The following is a 19,670-nucleotide window of genomic DNA, read 5'->3' on the forward strand; positions in this document are numbered from 1 at the left end:
CCTGGAAATGATAGGGTGACAATACACCATTTTGTTTACTTTCTCCACCCTTCCTTCAAATTCAGTTAGCCCACATTAAATATTAAATTTAAAATCAACAGAAGCTTATCTTTCATAGTTTACAGGTGTAATAAGTATAAAGAATAGTTTTACTTGAATTTATCAGAATATGGAGACATTCCATGAACTACTAAACTGAATGCTCTTAGATATAAATCCTTGGAATTAAAACAATATATTAACTTAAGTAGGTGCTATGAGAGTCCTGAAGCAATAGAAGTATTGCTGGGGAAACAAGTCCATTTATATGTGCTCCAGGTAGATTTAGCAGGTGTAAAGATCTATCAAGTACATTTACAATTGTTAAGAACTAGGAAATCTTCAGTCCTATGTATCTACATAGTGAAAGTAAAAGGCAAAAAGTGTTAGTGTTCTGAGTTTTGAAGTTAGACAAATCTAGAGAAGGTTCTGGCTCTGCTTTTCAGAGGACATTTGATTTTAATCTCACTGAGCATCTTCAATTTTGTCTTCTAAAGAGTGAAGAAAGCATCTGTTTCATACATATGCCATGAAGCCTAAATAAACAATTGGAATATATAATGCAGTATGATGCTTGAGGTAGTTGTTAAATAAATAATGGTGATACAATGATTTAGGACACACAGATTATTCGGCTTAACTGTTTAGAGAAACATTACAGATGATACATAATATTAAAATATGGCAATATATTTTAGCTTATTATATGTATATTATATAATTTTCATATAACTTTATTTAAGGTATCTACCTGATTTCTACACATGGGCTTTCTCTAGTTGCAGAGATCAGGGACTACTCTTCATTGTGGGTGCACAGGTTTCTCACTGAAGTGGTATCTCTGGTTTTGAAGCACAGGCTCGAGGCATGTGGGCTTCAGTAATTGCAGCATGTGAGCTACAGAGCACAGGCTCAGTAGTTGAGGCACACGGCTTAGCAGCTATGAGGCATGCAGAATCCTTCGAGACCAAGGATTGAACCCATATCCCCTGCACTGACAAGCAGATTCCTATCCAGTGTGCACCAGGGGAGTTCACCGAACTTACGTTTTGTTAACTAATTTGATATATAATTTATGTATTGTCTTATTCTTCACATTCCATAGAATTCTCTCTCTTGTCTGTTTTACACTAGAATATTGACTAATACTCTGGGCTCCCAGAATACTATGAGCATTTTATTTTATTTATTTTTTTGAGACTATTTTAAATTTTATTTTGTTTTTAAACTTTACAAATTTGTATTAGTTTTGCCAAATATCTAAATGAATCCGCCACAGGTATACATGTGTTCCCCATCCTGAACCCTCCTCCCTCCTCCCTCCCATACCATCCTTCTGGGTCGTCCCAGTGCACCAGCCCCAAGCATCCAGTATCGTGCTTCGAACCTGGACTGGCAACTCGTTTCATACATGAAATTATACATGTTTCAATGCCATTCTCTCAAATCTTCCCACCCTCTCCCTCTCCCACAGAGTCCATAAGACTGTTCTATACATCAGTGTCTCTTTTGCTGTCTCGTACACAGGGTTATTGTTAGCATCTTTCTAAATTCCATATATATGCGTTAGTATACTGTATTCGTGTTTTTCTTTCTGGCTTACTTCACTCTGTATAATCATGTTACATTTTACATTTAATTGTAATACTGGCTTAATTATGTAAAATTCATTTTTTTAAATGTGGCAAATGGCATAAAGCACAAGATGGCTTCAAACAAGCTAGCATCAAGATTGCCAGGAGAAATATCAATAACCTCAATATCAATATGCAGTTGACACCACTTGTACGGCAGAAAGTAAAGGGTAACTAAAGACTCTCTTGATGAAAGTTAAAGAGAGTGAAAAAGTTGGCTTAAAATTCAATATTCAAAAAACAAAGATCACGGGATCTGGTCCCATCACTTCATGGCAAATAGATGGGGAAGCAATGGAAACAGTGGCTGACTTTATTTTTGGGGCTCCAAAATCACTGCAGATGGTGACTGCAGCCATGAAATTAAAAGATGCTTGCTCTTTGGAAGAAAAGCTATGACCAACATAGAAAACATACTAAAAAGCAGAGACACTACTTTGCCAACAAAAATCCACCTAATCAAAGCTATGGTTTTTCCAGTAGTCATGTATGGATGTAAGAGTTAGACTATAAAGAAAGCTGAGTGCTAAAAAACTGATGCTTTTGAATTGTGGTGTTGGAAAAGACTCTTCAGAGTCTCTTGGACTGCAAGGAGTTCAAACCAGTCAATCTTAAAGAAAATCAGTCCTGAATATTCTTTGGAAGGACTGATGCTGAAGCTGAAATTCCAATATTTTGGCCACCTGATATGAAGAACACACTCATTAGAAAAGACCCTGATGCTGAGAAAGATTGAAGGCAGAAGGGGATGACAGATGATGAGATGGTTGGATGGTATCACTGACTTGATGAACATGAGTTTGAGCAAGCTCTGGGAGTTGGTGATGGACAGGGGCACCTGGTACGCTACAGTCCATGGGGTTGCAAAGAGCCAGACATGACTGAGTGACTGAACTGAACTTATGGCATAAATCTTCTGTGTGTGTGCTACTCTTACAGTGTCTGATCAAGAGAAGGAACTCCAGAAAAGCCACTGTCTGAACTGAGATGTGTTGGGCTATTCAATCACACTTATAGTGATGAAACCAAAAAATTTCAACTCATTAAAAAATGAAGGTGAATTATGCTTGTTTATGTTTTGTGGATAAAATATTTGGTACTAAATGGTTGGATCCTGCTGATATGTATATGTTTGCATCTCCTCAAGCTGTTGAAATAGACATGAATCAATAATGGTGCTTTCAGGGGAAAAAAATCAACTATGAAGCAAATGTGCTCAGTTGCTCAGCTGTGGTTGACTCTTTGTGACCACATGGACTGTAGCCTGCCATGATTCTCTGCCCAAGGAATTTTCTAGGCATGAGTACTGGAGCGGTCTACCATTTCGTGCTTCATGGGATCTTCTTGACCCAGTGATCGAAGTCTTGTCTCTTGAGTCTCCTGCATTGGCAGGTGGATTCTTTGCCTGGAAAGTTGTAAATTAAATACACAGGGCAAATTTTCTTTGGTTTTCAACTATTATACCAAGGGTTAAAATACATAAATCACAGTTTAAGAGGAATTTTGTTAAAGTTTTTAAAAGGATCCTATAACATGTACACATTAATGTATACATTGTTATATGTCAATTATATCTCAATAAAGTTGGTAAAAAAGATAATCCCATAATTAATTATATATCCTTCAGGAAAATATTTTAGTATATTATATGAATAAATATTAAACAGGAAGGTTGTATATGTTACAAAATATTCTCACAACTTCTTCCCCAGGTATTTGAAAAAAAAAAAAAACTCTCAGAAAATTCTCAGTATCATAGGGAAATAAAAGAAGACCTCCTTTCATCTCCACCCAACTAATGAGGCAGAAACTTTTCAGACAATTTGAGAAAATGCCTTGTTTATTTGTTTTTATATTTAAAAACTATCATCAGATGCATATCTACTACACAGTTGATTTTCCTTCAAATAATAAACCCGTTATGGCCAGCTTTATCTTTTGCTGTCTGACTGACACTTTCCAGTACTAATAATATGTGATGAATAAGAAGTTGGAGTGGAAAACCCTTTGTAAACCCCCTCTGCAGTACATTTGTCAGTTTCATGTTTTTAACTTCTGACTGCTACTGTTGGGAATTTTCTAATTCATTCTCATTTGAGAGTCCTCATTTTATCTACTTTTCAGAGTGCAGTATTATCTGATGTTATTTCAGATGTTATTTCACGCTGAGATGAAACACTGACGGTATCAGTGGGGATAACTGCTGAGAAGAAAGAACAAAAGAATTGCACATATCTAACAGTCCAGAATTTTCAGTGGGGTTGTGCTGAGTTAGAGGATTTACTTATATCCCAAAAGGATTGTTTCATAATATATAGGTTCCTATAAACTTTGAGACTTGTAAAGGAAGTAAGAACTCAACCACAAGTTTCACATTCAGATGAAATTTTCAAAGAGATCTTATTTTTGTCACTTTCTTTTTATTTCCCATAAGAAAACAATTTTGCATATGCAACAAAATTGTCCTTGGAAACTTTTGATCTAAAGGATAAATCTTGAGGGTTTAATCCTTGAAAATAGGCAGAAAACTACCTTTAACATTTCAAAAAACCGTGACACAATAAAAATGATTGTTAAGACTATGCAATCCACAGTTTAAAAAATTAACTATGAGTTAGCTTTTTCTCTTGTATTACGGTTATGATCCCATGCCTAGAATACATTGCAAAACAGGTTTAATTTTAGTGACCTCAGTAGAAGAATATTAGAGTTTAAAATATCTGAAGATATCTGTAAAGTCACTATAGAAATCATGGAATGAAACCCATACCAAATTTTAGCTTTATTCCTATTTGAGACTATACACAATGATTTTCAAAATGCTACATCATCATTCCAGTTTGAAGGTAAATAAGATAATACTTATAAAACTCTTCACATCAATCTTGAAACATACCTTAACATGTTTAATGGTGTAAAATAGAAATCAGGATAGTAGTAGTGAAGTAGCAATAATAATAATTTTGGAAAATTTCTTTTTTAAAAGCTAGTTTAAAAGATACTAATAACATTTGACATCAGCAATTACCAGAGTCACTAATGAGAAGATTAAATTTGTCATTTCTATTCTGTAATTCATGTTTGTATGCAAATTGTGTTATAATTATAGCCGTTTGCTTATTAAGACAAAGCTATTTTATGTGTTAGGTTAATGTTTAATTGACATGCATAGAATTATAAACAAATGCAAAAATGTAGCAGTGTGCTTCATCTAATTATATTCATATTTTTAAGGATTTTCTCTTTTTCCTCTCTCATAGAAAAAAGGAAATATTTCATAACAACCTTCATAATATGAAACACCGTATGGTTCATTATTCAATCCATTAGAGAAAACTGAAAAGAACAGGTTGTTCTCTTGTGAGGCAGTGATCCTTACTTCACCTTCCATTACAAAATTCTGATCTCAGAGTTTCAAGTCTGATACCAGATCTTTGATCATGGTTCAGATCAGATCAGATCAGTTGCTCAGTCGTGTCCGACTCTTTGTGACCCCATGAATCGCAGCACACCAGGCCTCCCTGTCCATCACCATCTCCTGGAGTTCACTCAGACTCACGTCCATCGAGTCAGTGATGCCATCCAGCCATCTCATCCTCTGTTGTCCCCTTCTCCTCCTGCCCTCAATCCCTCCCAGCATCAGAGTCTTTTCCAATGAGTCAGCTCTTCGCATGAGGTGGCCAAAGTACTGGAGTTTCAGCTTTAGCATCATTCCTTCAGTTACCAATTTGTCAGTTACCAATCTGTTAACCCTCAGTGGAGATTCCCTGGTGGCTCAGACAGTAAGGGATCCCTTTGCAATGCAAGAGACAGAAGTTCAATCCTGGGTCAGGAATATCCCCTGGAGAAAGGCATGACAACCCACTCCATTATTCTTGCTTGGAGAATCCCATGGACAGAGAAGCCTGATGGGCTACAACCCATGGGGTTACAAAGAGTTAGACACAACTGAACAACTAACACTTTAATCCTCAGTAATGCATCTATTGTATTTCTAGGTTTCTTCATGTATATAAGAAAGGTAGCACTCCTACCTGTGAAAATATAATTAAATATTCATTAGTAGACATATTTGTATTTTATTATATGGAAAGTGACAAAATAAAAAATAAAGAAGATAGTATAGTCCAATGTTACTTTAAAGCTTAACTTATGCTTCTATCTTGGAAGACTCTAGCATATCAAACACTATGCTGGGTGCATATGCCTTAGAAACCTTCACTTATGAAGCATGTGATTGGGTGGGGAAAATCTGGAAATAAATTAAATATTTGATTAAAATCAATATAAAATCAGTGCTCAAGCACTTACATGAAGAGGTGAGACATTGCAGGTCATAAATAAATATGTCATAATGTAAACATGAACTATAGGCACAAATAGAATAGAATTAGGATCACTTAATAAGATGGAAAGGACTTCCCTGGTGGCTCAGGGGTGAAAAATCTGCCTGCAGTGCAGAGGATGTGGGTTTGACCTTTGGGTCAGGAAGATCCCTTGGAGAAGGAAATGGCAGCTCATTCCAGTAATCTTTTCCTGGGGCATCCCATGGATAGAGGAGCCTGGCAGGCTACAGTCCAAGGAATCCAAAAGAGTCGGACATGACTTAGCAGCTAAACAGCTGCAACAGAGGGATGGTATGGGGAGGGAGGAGGGAGGAGGGTTCAGGATGGGGAACACATGTATACCTGTGGCGGATTCATTTTGATATTTGGCAAAACTAATACAATTTGTAAAGTTTAAAAATAAAAAAAAAAAAAAAAGGATTGAAGGCAGGAGAAGGGGACAACAGAGGACAAGATGGTTGGATGACATCACTGACTCAGTGGATGTGAGTTTGAGCAAACTCTGGGAGAAGGACAGGGAAGGACAGGGAAGCCTGGTGTGCTGCAGTCCACGGGGTTGCAGAGTCAACCCCATGGACTGAACAACTGAACAACAACAACATAATCATCAAGAAAATGGTATGGGGAGGGAGGAGGAAGGAGGGTTCAGGATGGGGAACACGTGTATACCTGTGGTGGATGCATGTTGATATATGGCAAAACCAATACAATATTGTAAAGTTAAAAATAAAATAAAATATTAAAAAAAAACAAACATCAAAAAGAAAAAAAAAAAAAGAAAGTCAATTGGTAAATCATTCAGTATTAACCTGAGTCCATAGCTTACATTAGCTTCCACTCTTGGTCTTGATTTTCTATGGGTTTGAACAAATGTATGATGGCATGTATCCATTATTATAATATACAGAATAAATTAAAATGCCCTAAAAATCCTCAGTGTTTTGCATAATCATCCCTTCTGTTTACTTAATCCCAGTAACTACAGATTTTGCCTTTTCAAGAATGCCAGTTGTATAGTGAGAATGAAGCAGTATGTAAGTCTTTTACCTTGCTTCTTTCACTTAGTAATATACATCAGAATTTCCTCCATATCTTATTAGGATTTTACAGCTCATTTATTTTTGGTACTGAATAATATTTAGAACTAACACCCCAAAAAGAGGTCCTTTTCATTATAGGGGATTGGAATGCAAAATTAGGAAGTCAAGAAACACCTGGGTAACAGGCAAATTTGGCCTGGGAATACAGAATGAAGCAGGGCAAAGGCTAATAGAGTTTTGCCAAGAGAACGCACCAGTCATAGCAAACACCCTCTTCCAACAACATAAGAGAAGACTCTACACATGGACATCACAAGATGGTCAACACTGAAATCAGACAGATTATATTATTTGCAGACAAAGATGGAGAAGCTCTATACAGTTAGCAAAAACAAGACCGGGAGCTGACTGTGGCTCAGATCATGAACTCCTTATTGCCAAATTCAGACTTAAATTGAAGAAAATAGGGAAAACCATAGACCATTCAGGTATGACCTAAATCAGATCCCTTATGATTATAGTAGAAGTGATAAATAGATTTAAGGGCACTAGATCTGATAGAGTGCCTAATGAACTATGGATGGAGGTTCTTTACCTTGTACAGGAGACAGGGATCAAGACCATCCCCATGGAAAAGAAATGGAAGAAAGCAAAATGGCTGTCTGGGGAGGCCTTACAAATAGCTGTGAAAAGAAGAGAGGTGAAAAGCAAAGGAGGAAAGGAAAGATACAAGCATTTGAATGCAGAGTTCCAAAGAATAGCAAGAAGAGATAAGAAAGACTTCCTCAGTGATCAATGCAAAGAAATAGAGAAAAACAACAGAATGGGAAAGACTAGAGATCTCTTCAAGAAAATTAGGGATACCAAGGGAACATCTCATGCAAAGATAGGCTCTATAAAGGACAGAAATGTTACGAACCTAACAGAAGCAGAAAATATTAAGAAGAGGTGGCAAGAATACACAGAAGGACTGTACAAAAAAGATCTTCACGACACAGATAATCATGATGGTGTGATCACTGACCTAGAGCCAGACATCCAGGAATGTGAAGTTAAGTGGACCTTAGAAAGCATCACTACGAACAAAGCTAGTGGAGGTGATGGAATTCCTGTTGAGCTATTTCACATCCTGAAAGATGATGCTGTGAAAGTGCTGCACTCAATATGCCAGCAAATTTGGAAAACTCAGCAGTGGCCACAGGACTGGAAAAGATCAGTTTTCATTCCAATCCCAAAGAAAGGCAATGCCAAAGAATGCTCAAACTACTGCAAAATTGCATTCATCTCACAAGCCAGTAAAGTAATGCTCAAAATTCTCCAAGCCAGGCTTCAGCAGTATGTGAACCATGAACATCCAGATGTTCAAGCTGGTTTTAGAAAAGGCAGAGGAACCAGAGATCAAATTGCCAACATCCGCTGGATCATGGAAAAAACAAGAGAGTTCCAGAAAAACATCTACTTCTGCTGTATTGACTATGCCAAAGCCTTTGACTGTGTGGATCACAATAAACTGTGGAAAATTCTGAAAGAGATGGGAATACCAGACCACCTGACCTGCCTCTTGAGAAACCAATATGCAGGTCAGGAAGCAACAGTTAGAACTGGACATGGAACAACAGACTGGTCAAAATAGCAAAAGGAGTATGTCAAGGCTGTATATTGTCACCCTTCTTATTTAACTTCTATGCAGAGTACTTCATGAGAAACGCTGGGCTGGAAGAAGCACGAGTTGAAATCAAGATTGCCGGGAGAAATAACAATAACCTCAGATATGCAGATGACACCATCCTTATGGCAGAAAGTGAAGAGGAACTAAAAAGCCTCTTGATGAAAGTGAAAGAGGAGAGTGAAAAAGTTGGCTTAAAGCTCAACATTCAGAAAACGAAGATCATGGCATCTGATCCCATCATTTCATGGGAAATAGATGGGGAAACAGTGGAAACAGTGTCAGACTTTATTTTTTGGGGCTCCAAAATCACTGCAGATGGTGATTGCAACCATGAAATTAAAAGACTCTTACTCCTTGGAGAGAAAGTTATGACCAACCTAGATAGCATATTCAAAAGCAGAGACATTACTTTGCCAACAAAGGTCCGTCTAGTCAAGTCTATGGTTTTACCTGTGGTCATGTATGGATGTCAGAGTTGGACTGTGAAGAAAGCTGAGTGCTGAAGAATTGATGCTTTTGATCTGTGGTGTTGGAGAAGACTCTTGAGAGTCCCTTGGACTGCAAGGAGATCCATCCAGTCCATTCTGAAGGAGATCAGCCCTAAGTGTTCTTTGAAAGGAATGATGCTAAAGCTGTAACTCCAGTACTTTGGCCACCTCATGTGAAGAGTTGACTCATTGGAAAAGACTCTGATGCTGGGAGGGATTGGGGGCAGAAGGAGAAGGAGATGGCAGAGGATGAGATGGCTGGATGGCATCACTGACTCAATGGACATGAGTTTGAGTGAACTCCAGGAGATGGTGATGGACAGGGAGGCCTGGCGTGCTGCAGTTCACGGCATCGCAAAGAGTCAGACATGATTGAGCGACTGAACTGAATGAGTATTTCCTTATCTGCATGTACCACAGTTTGTTTGAACATTCATTTACTTCAGGGCATGTGGGTTGCTTCCTAATTTTGGAAATTATAAATAAAACTACAGCAAACATGTGTGCAGGTTTTAGCGTATGCAAAGTTTTCAACTCCTTAGTGTAAATATCAAGAAGCACATTTGTTTTTTGTAAAGAATATTTACATTTGTAAGGAGAAGGAAATGGAAAGCCACTCTAGTATTCTTGCCTGGAGAATCCTGTGGATGGAGGAGCCTGTTGGGCTTCTGTCCCACAGAAGACTCTGTCTTACAGAGTTGGACACGACTGAAGCAACTTAGCATGCATGCGTGCATTGCAGAAAGAAATTTAACCCACTCCAGTATTCTTGCCTGGAGAATGCCAAAGACAGAGGAGCCTGGTTGGCTGCCATCTATGGGATCACACAGACTCGGACACGACAGCAACTTAGCGGCAGCAGCAGCAGTTGCAGCCTAACTGTCTTCTAATGGGGCTCTATCATTTTGCTTTTTTTACAAGCAATGAATAAATGAGAGTTCTTGTATTTTAAATGCTCACCGTAGTTGTGTGTTTTCAATCTCTTTCTTTCTAATGAACATGTAATTATATCACCCTAGTGTTTTAATTTGAAGCTCCCTAATGCCATATGATGCTGAGCACCACTTCATATGCTATCTGCTCCGTCTTCTTTGATGAAATGTCTGTTCATGTCTTTTGCCCGTTTTTAATTGGGCCATCTACTTTCTTATTGTTTAGTTTGAAGTGTCCTTTGACTCAGATGGTAAAGAATCTGCCTGCAATGCAGGAGACCTGAGTTTGATCCTTGGGTAGTGAAGATTCTCTCGAGAAGGGATTGCCTATCTACTCCAGGATTCTTGTCTGGAGAATTTCATGGACAGGGGAACCTGGCAGGTTATAGTCCATGGGTTGTCAAAGAGTTGGACAAGTGAGTGACTTTCACTTTCAGTTTTGTATATTTTGGATAATAGTTGCTAATCAAATATTCTTTTGCAAATATTTTCTCCCAACCTGTGGCTTAGTTTCTAATCTCCTGACATTGTATTTCATGGAGCAGGTTTTTAATTTTAATGAAATCCAGCTTAACACTTTTTTTTCTGTCATGGTTCATGCCTTTGGTGTTATATTTAAATAGTCATAGCCATACTCAAGGATGTTTAGATTTTCTCCTATGTTATCTTCTAGGATATTTGCAGTTTTGAATTTTATAATATTAGATCTATGATCTATTTTGAGTTAGTTATTATGAAAAGTGTAAGATCTGTGCTTAGATTCTTTTTTAAGGTGGATGTGCAGTTGTTCTAGCAACATTCATTGAAAAGACTATCTTTGTTCCATTTAACTCATTTAACTGCCATTTATCCCTTCTCAAAGATCATCTGGCTATGTATGTGCATCTATTTCTCACCTATTTATTCACTTCTTTTGATCTATGTGTCTATCTTCTTGAAAGTACCATACCACTTAGATTACTATAGCTTTATGGTAAGTCTTGAGGTCATGCGGTTTCAATCATCAAACTTGGTACTTCTTGTTCAATATTATGCTGACTATTGTGGTCTTTTGCCAAATCAATATGCTTTTACATATTTAGAAAGTAATTATTTTTAATATTGTGTATCCCAACACCATATAGTCCATATTGAACATTTTTGCAAATTTTTTTTAGCCTACAGATTGTGAATGTGTAAAGCCTGCCCCAATATATCCATATCAGATCAGATCAGATCAGTCGCTCAGTCGTGTCCGACTCTTTGTGACCCCATGAATCACAGCACACCAGGCCTCCCTGTCCCTCACCAACCGCTGGAGTTCGCTCAGACTCACGTCCATCGAGTCAGTGATGCCATCCAGCCATCTCATCCTCTGTCATCCCCCTCTCCTCCTGCCCCCAATCCCTCCCAGCATCAGAGTCTTTTCCAATGAGTCAACTTTTCACATGAGGTGGCCAAAGTACTGGAGCTTCAGCTTCAGTATCATTCCCTCCAAAGAAATCCCAGGGCTGATCTCCTTCAGAATGGACTGGTTGGATCTCCTTGCAGTTCAAGGGACTCTCAAGAGTCTTCTCCAACACCACAGATCAAAAGCATCAATTCTTCGGCGCTCAGCCTTCTTCACAGTCCAACTCTCACATCCATACATGACCACTGGAAAAACCATAGACTTGTCTAGACGAACCTTTGTTGTCAAAGTAATGTCTCTGCTTTTGAATATGCTATCTAGGTTGGTCAAAACTTTCCTTCCAAAGAGTAAGCGTCTTTTAATTTCATGGCTGCAGTCACCATCTGTAGTGATTTTGGAGCCCAGAAAAATAAAGTCTGACACTGTTTCCACTGTTTCCCCATCTATTTCCCATGAAGTGGTGGGACCAGATGCCATGATCTTCGTTTTCTGAATGTTGAGCTTTAAGCCAACTTTTTCACTCTCCACTTTCACTTTCATCAAGAGGCTTTTGAGTTCCTCTTCACTTTCTGCCATAAGGATGGTGTCATCTGCATATCTGAGGTTACTGAGATTTCTCCAGGCAATCTTGATTCCAGCTTGTGTTTCTTCCAGTCCAGCATTTCTCATGATGTACTCTGCATATAAGTTTAATAAACAGAATGACAATATACAGCCTTGACGAACTCCTTTTCCTATTTGGAACCAGTCTGTTGTTTCATGTCCAGTTCTAACTGTTGCTTCCTGACCTGCATATTGGTTTCTCAAGAGGCAGATCAGATGGTCTGGTATTCCCATCTCTTTCAGAATTTTCCACAGTTGATTGTGATCCACATAGTCAAAGGCTTTGGCATAGTCAATAAAGCAGAAATAGATGCTTTTCTGGAACTCTCTTGCTTTTTCTATGATCCAGCGGATGTTGGCAATTTGATCTCTGGTTCCTCTGCCTTTTCTAAAACCAGCTTGAACATCAGGAAGTTCATGGCTCACATATTGCTGAAGCCTGGCTTGGAGAATTTTGAGCATTACTTTACTGGCTTATGAGATGAGTGCAATTGTGCAGTAGTTTGAGCATTCTTTGGCATTGCCTTTCTTTGGGATTGGAATGAAAACTGATCTTTTCCAGTCCTGTGGCCACTGCTGAGTCTTCCAAATTTGCTGGCATATTGAGTGCAGCACTTTCACAGCATCATCTTTCAGGATTTGGAATAGCTCAACAGGAATTCCATCACCTCCACTAGCTTTGTTTGTAGTGATGCTTTCTAAGGCCCACTTGACTTCACATTCCAGGATGTCTGGCTCTAGGTCAGTGATCACACCATATAGTGTCTTGAAAAATTTCTAAATAATTTACTACTATGGTTGGACAAGAAGAAAATTTGAATTCTCTTCAAAACTGCTATTTAGAAGGACTAGAACAGAACTGATCATTTAAGAGTTGTCCTAGTGGACAAGAATTCATGATAAGAGTCTATGTTTACTGAAAAAGAAGAGAGACTGTGCTTACCTAGGGTTCTTGTAACCAGCCATAGCAACTACATCCCAAGGAAGCAGATACCAAGAGGGACTCTTGGTTGCTTAGAATAGAAATAACTGCTGGAACCATAGATGGCAGTATCATTGAAAGATGGAAATTTGACAGAAAATATTTTTCTCTATATTTTAATGTGAACTTCTCATGTCATTTTCTGGATGTCAAGTCAATAAATCAATAATTCCTTGACTTGACCATATCTCTACTTGATTCAGGCTCTTTGAAAGAACTTTATATCCTGCCATGCAGACAATTTTCTATTACCGTACTCCACAAAAAAAAAAAAAAAAAAAATAGCCCTATTTCCTTAAATAATCTTTTGCTCAACCCCAAGATCATACTAAGATTTTGTATCATAGACTCTCATGGTCTCTTATACTTCCACTGCATACATTTGTTATTATTTATATGCCCCCATCAGAGTATAAACTTCCATAGAGGATAGAGTCACAATATACTTATTTTACCTAACACAGTCTTTGTATATAGTCATGATAATGTTTCTTGAGTTAATGAATGAATATAAATGAATATATTTTTGGTCTTTGTGGATGTATTCTTTCCTGAAAACATAGCAAGAAAACATTATTCTATTTAAATACTTGGTAGAATTAAAAATGGAAAAAGAAATCCTGGAAATGAACTCAAGAAATTGCAGATGACTATAACATAAACAAAAGAATTCTTTCAATTTCTAATCATCATAGCATAACTTGAAAATGATTGCCAAATACCAATAAATCAATTAGAAACTAACACTATACTATTCACCTTGTGGAGTTGAACATTTTCCCCTTTTATATGCATCTATGTCTATGTTAACACTAATTCAAGAAATACTTAATGGAAGCTCTATCTTATGAAATTAATTGCTCACTTTAAGTGGCCAAACCCAGAATCATGATATGATTTTCCTTACATTTTTAAAAAGCCCTAGATTATTATGTCAGAATTTTATTTTCTTGAAATTTCTAATAATAAAACAGAATTTTCAGTTTAACAGCTGTGATGGTTTCTTGGTTTCCATAGAAGAGTTGTTGTTGTTGTTGTTTTTTTAATAAAGCAAGGACTGAGAATCTATCCATATTCAAATGTTCCCCTTTCATGACGGCTCAATTATTATTGTTGGTACTAATCATCTCAGTACTTGGCAAGACTCATTCATACTGCAGGAAAGCAAACTTTCCCAGAAATCAAAACACCAAATGTTCTGAACAAAATAATTGGAGGATAAGAGGCCCCTTAGAATCTGAAATTTTCACTTGACAGAACCTTGACAAATGTGAGTGGGTGTTTAATCAAAATGATATTTGTCATAGAGCATAGCTCACAATTTTCAACACAGCAAAGGAAATATTTGGTTCCTATGCTGCAATTGGAGCTTAAATCCAGGCAGACCATTCCAAGTCTGTGATCCACATTGCTTTTCAATTCAGAAGTCAATGGCTTGAAGATTCAGTTTCTGGTATTTGCACAGATATGAAGGCAATGGCTTACTTTCCTACCAAAGGCAATGATTTTAGAATTGGTGCATGGCTACACTCAACAGGTTCCAAGAGCTGAGGCAGGGTGCCTGAATTAAAAAAAGATGCCGTGTTCCTTTCTGCATATTTGTAAAATGGAAATGATATCATCAGAGATGTAATGTTTATGTTATACGAATTCACCTTTTGGAAATGATTTTAAAAGAGAGAGGATGTGAATGTTCAGTTTACACTTTTCTGACAAAAAAAATTACTGAAACTTATGATTTTAGACCAACTCACACATTGGAAGATGCCACTTATTTAGTGTGAATTAGAATAACCTCAGAGATTGTTTAAAGCTACTAACATATTCTAATAGAATATACCCAGCTATTAGAATAACACTTTTTATCTAACTTGTTTTTCTCCTCATAAATGTTTATAAATTAGAAAGGTTAGAAGAAGCTTTAAAAAGAGTATAAAATCAAGAAAACGCTATTCTTGAAAAATCTTTGTGTGTACATGTGTGTCTGTGTTAGTCACTGAGTCGTGTCCAACTCTTTGCAGCTTCATGGACTATAGGCCATCAGGTACCTCTGTCCATGGAATTCTCCAGGCAAGAATATTAGAGTGTTTCCATTCCCTTCACCAGGGGATCTTCCTGACTCAAGATCAAACCCAGGTCTTCTGCATTGCTGGCAGATTGTTTACTGACTGAGCTACCAGAGAAGCCTATGTGTACATATGTAATACTATATATTTATATTACTTTTGGAAAAACAATGTAATTGTTTATAATTTTTATTGTATATGATATATTTTATTATATGCATTCAGATTATTTACTTTGGGAAAAACAAAAGAGTTTGTAATTGTGGAGCCCTTACTAAGTATTGAGCTTATTAAAAATAATCTTATTTTATGACTGAACATATTTTAAATTACACAGTGGTTACAGCAAGACAATGAAAGAGCTTTGATTCCAATCCAGACTATCTCATAAGTACGTCTTTCATTCAATAATATTATTTTCATGTAACTCTTCTTCCCATGGATGTGCTATTGCTTTTCACAGATTGGTGGATCAAACTGTATCTCAAATAGATTTGTCACAATTTTCCTGATTTTTTTTTTTAACCAAGCAGAACACGTGGACTGATTACCAATGCCAGGAAAGGACTTCAACTACATGAAGTATAGCAAACATCATCACAGTAGCACCCTCCAGGATTAGAAGTCCAACTATGCCTACCCATTACATCTTGGCATCACAATGTCCAAAGAAAACACAACACAGTCAAGCATTGGATGGAACAATGCCTTTACTCACAGGGAAGTGAAAGAGCAAGATCAACTCTGATAGGGTTCATTGGTCCCTCGTGACTAGCAACACCCAAATATACATCAGTTGTCCCAGTACCCCTTCAAACTGATGCAGAGCAATTGGTCTATATGCACTCCTTAGTGCTGGAAAAGAGGGACACCTCTTCCTTCCCCATGAAGTCTGAAATACTAAAAATCAGAGAGCCACTGAGGCATATGAGTAAGCAGAACAAAGCTACACCCACTGACTATAAAACAAGGCACAAAGTTGATAACCCCAGCACAAGCTGTGTGGTCTCTTTATCTCCTGGTAAGGGATTGTTTGCACAGGTCAAATGACTGCATGCATGATTTCCCTTATTCTTATACAGTATGAGAAAAAAGTATTTTTAAAATAAGTGAATTAACTTAAGTAGTTTTCATTCTGTCTGCCCTCTGGCAGAAGACTATGAGGCCTATGGAAGCTTCCTGATGGGGGAGACTGACTGTAGGGGAAACTGGGTCTTGTTCTGATGGGCGGGGCCATTCTCAGTAATCTTTAATCTAATTTTCTGTTGCTTGGCAGGACTGTGTTCCCACCTCGCACTGCCACACTCAGTGCCTCCCACCCTGCAACAGACCACTGCTGACCCATGCCTCCTCCAGGGACTCCTGGACACTCACAGGCAAGCCTGGGTCAGTCTCCTGTGGGGTCATTGCTCCTTTCTCCTGGATCCTTATGTGCACAAGATTTTGTCTGTGCCCTCCAAGAGTCTGTTTCCCCAGTCCTGTGTAAGTTCTGTAATCAAATCCCATTGCCTTCAAAGTCAAATTCTCTGGGGGTTCTCAGCCCCTTTGCCAGATCCCCAGGTTGGGAAATCTGTTGTGGGTCATCAGTTCAGTTCAGTTCAGTTCAGTCACTCAGTCATGTCCGACTCTTTGAGACCCCATGAATCACAGCACACCAGGCCTCCCTGTCCATCACCAACTCCTGGAGTTCACTCAGAGTCACGTCCATCGAGTCAGTGATGCCATCCAGCCATCTCATCCTCTGTCATCTCCTTCTCCTCCTGCCCCCAATCCCTCCCAGCATCAGAGTCTTTTCCAATGAGTCAACTCTTTGCATGAGCTGGCCAAAGTACTGGAGTTTCAGCTTTAGCATCATTCCTTCCAAAGAAATCCCAGGGCTAATCTCCTTCAGAATGGACTGGCTGGATCTCCTTGCAGTCCAAAGGACTCTCAAGAGTCTTCTCCAACACTGCAGTTCAAAAGCATAAATTCTTCAGCACTCAGCCTTCTTCACAGTCCAACTCTCACATCCATACATGACCACTGGAAAAACCAAAGCCTTGACTAGACAGAACTTAGTTGGCAAAGTAATGTATCTGCTTTTAATATGCTATCTAGGTTGGTCATAACTTTCCTTCCAAGGAGTAAGCATCTTTTCATTTCATGGCTGCAGTCACCATCTGCTGTGATTTTGGAGCCCCCCAAAATAAAGTCTGACACTGTTTCCACTGTTTCCCCATCTATTTCCCATGAAGTAATGGGACTGGATACCATGATCTTCGTTTTCTGAATGTTGAGCTTTAAGCCAACTTTTTCACTCTCCACTTTCACTTTCATCAAGAGGCTTTTGAGTTCCTCTTCAATTTCTGCCATAAGGGTGGTGTCATCTGCATATCTGAGGTTACTGCTATTTCTCCCGGCAATCTTGATTCCAACTTGTGTTTCTTCCAGTTCAGCATTTCTCATGATGTACTCTGCATATAAGTTAAATAAGCAGGGGGACAATATACAGCCTTGACATTCCTTTTCCTATTTGGAACCAGTCTGTTGTTCCATGTCCAGTTCTAACTGTGGCTTACTGAGCTGCATACAGATTTCTCAAGAGGTAGGTCAGGTGGTCTGGTATTCCCATCTCTTTCAGAATTTTCCACAGTTTATTGTTGTGGGTCCTAGAACTTTCTTAATAGTGTGAGAATTTCTTTGATATAATTATTCTGCAGTTTGTGGGTTGTCTGCTTGGTGGGTCTGTGGTGGGGTTAATGGCAATCTCCTCCAAGAGAGCTTATGCCACAGGTTGTGTAACCCAGGTAGCTGCACCCAGAGCCCCTGCCCCTTGCAACTGGCCAATGCTGACCCTTACCTCTACAGGAGACTCAAACAAGATCTAACTCAGTCTCTGTGGAGTCTCTTGGTCCTGGTACACACAAGGTTTTGTTTGATCCCTCTGAGTGTTCTTTTTTCATCATAAGGGACTAGAAGTAGGAAGTCAAAAGAAACCTGGAGTAACAGGCAAATTTGGAGTACAAAATGAAGTAGGGAAAAGGCTAATAGAGTTCTGCCAAGAGAATGCACTGGTCATAGCAAACACCCTTTTCCAACAACAAAAGAGAAGACTCTACACATGGACATCACCAGATGGTCAACACCAAAAGCAGATTGATTATATTATTTGCAGCCAAAGATGGAAAAGCTCTATACAGTCAGCAAAAACAAGACCGGGAGCTGACTGTGGCTCAGATCATGAACTTGTCATTGCCAAATTCAGACTTGAATTGAAGAAAACAGGGAAAAGCACTAGACCATTCAGGTATGACCTAAATCAAATCCTTTACAATTATATAGTGGAAGTTGAGAGAGTCATTTCCTAGGCAGGTTGATAGGGAGTCTAGGGGTCCCAAGGAGAGAGGGGTCTGGAATTCTCAAGGAGGAAGAAAGGACAAACTTTTTTTTCCTTTCTCTACATTCCTTAGGATTATATAACAATAATGTATCCTGCCTAAGGACAGTCTTTGGATTAAACCTTCTGTTATCTTAAAATGTAAACTATGGGAGTAGACCTGGTCTTTACAAGGATGTATCCTGCCTGAAGACAGTGTTATCTTAAAATGTAAATTATGGGAGTTGGTCTGATGAGGTCTTTACAACCTCCAGACATTCTTTGGATTATATAACTTCATTGTTAACACTAGCAAGCGGGTACTCTTTCTGCCTGCTTCTGATGCCTATGTCAGAAGCTTTCTCTATCTCCTTTATATTTTAATAAACTTTATTACACAAAAGCTCTGAGCGATCAAGCCTCGTCTCTGGCCCCAGATTGAATTCTTCTCCTCCGGGGGCCAAGAATCCCGGTGTATTCGCGTGATTCAACAACAACCTTTCAGAAGTGACAAATGGATTCAAGGAATTAGATCTGATAGACAGAGTGCCTGAAAAACTATGGACAGAGGTTTGTGACATTGTACAGGAGGCAGTGATCAAGAAAATCCCCAACAAAAAGAAATGCAAAAAGGCAAAATGGTTTTCTGAGGAGCCCTTACAAATAGCTGAGAAAAGAAGAGGAGCAAAAGGCAAAAGTTAAAAGGAAAGATATATCCATTTCAATACAAAGTTGCAAAGAATAGCAAGAAGATTAGGAAGCCTTCTTCAGTGATCAATGTAAAGAAATAGAGGAAAACAATAGAATGAGGAAGACTAGAGATCTCTTCAAGAAAATTAGACATGCCAAGGGAACATTTCATGCAAAGATGGGCACAATACAGGACAGAAATGGTATGGACCTAACAGAAGCAGAAGATATTAAGGAGAGGTGGCAAGAATACACAGAAAAACTGTACAAAAAGATCTTCATGACCCAGATAACCACAATGGTTATCTAGAGCCACTAGATATCTAACCACTCACCTAGAGCCAGACGTCCTGGAATGTGAAGTCAAGTGGGCCTGAAGAAGCATCACTACTAACAAAGCTGTTGGAGGTGATGGAATTCCAGTGGAGCTATTTCA

The sequence above is a fragment of the Bos javanicus genome, chromosome 6 (genome assembly GCF_032452875.1).
Source record: "Bos javanicus breed banteng chromosome 6, ARS-OSU_banteng_1.0, whole genome shotgun sequence".
NCBI classification, from domain to species: domain Eukaryota; kingdom Metazoa; phylum Chordata; class Mammalia; order Artiodactyla; family Bovidae; genus Bos; species Bos javanicus.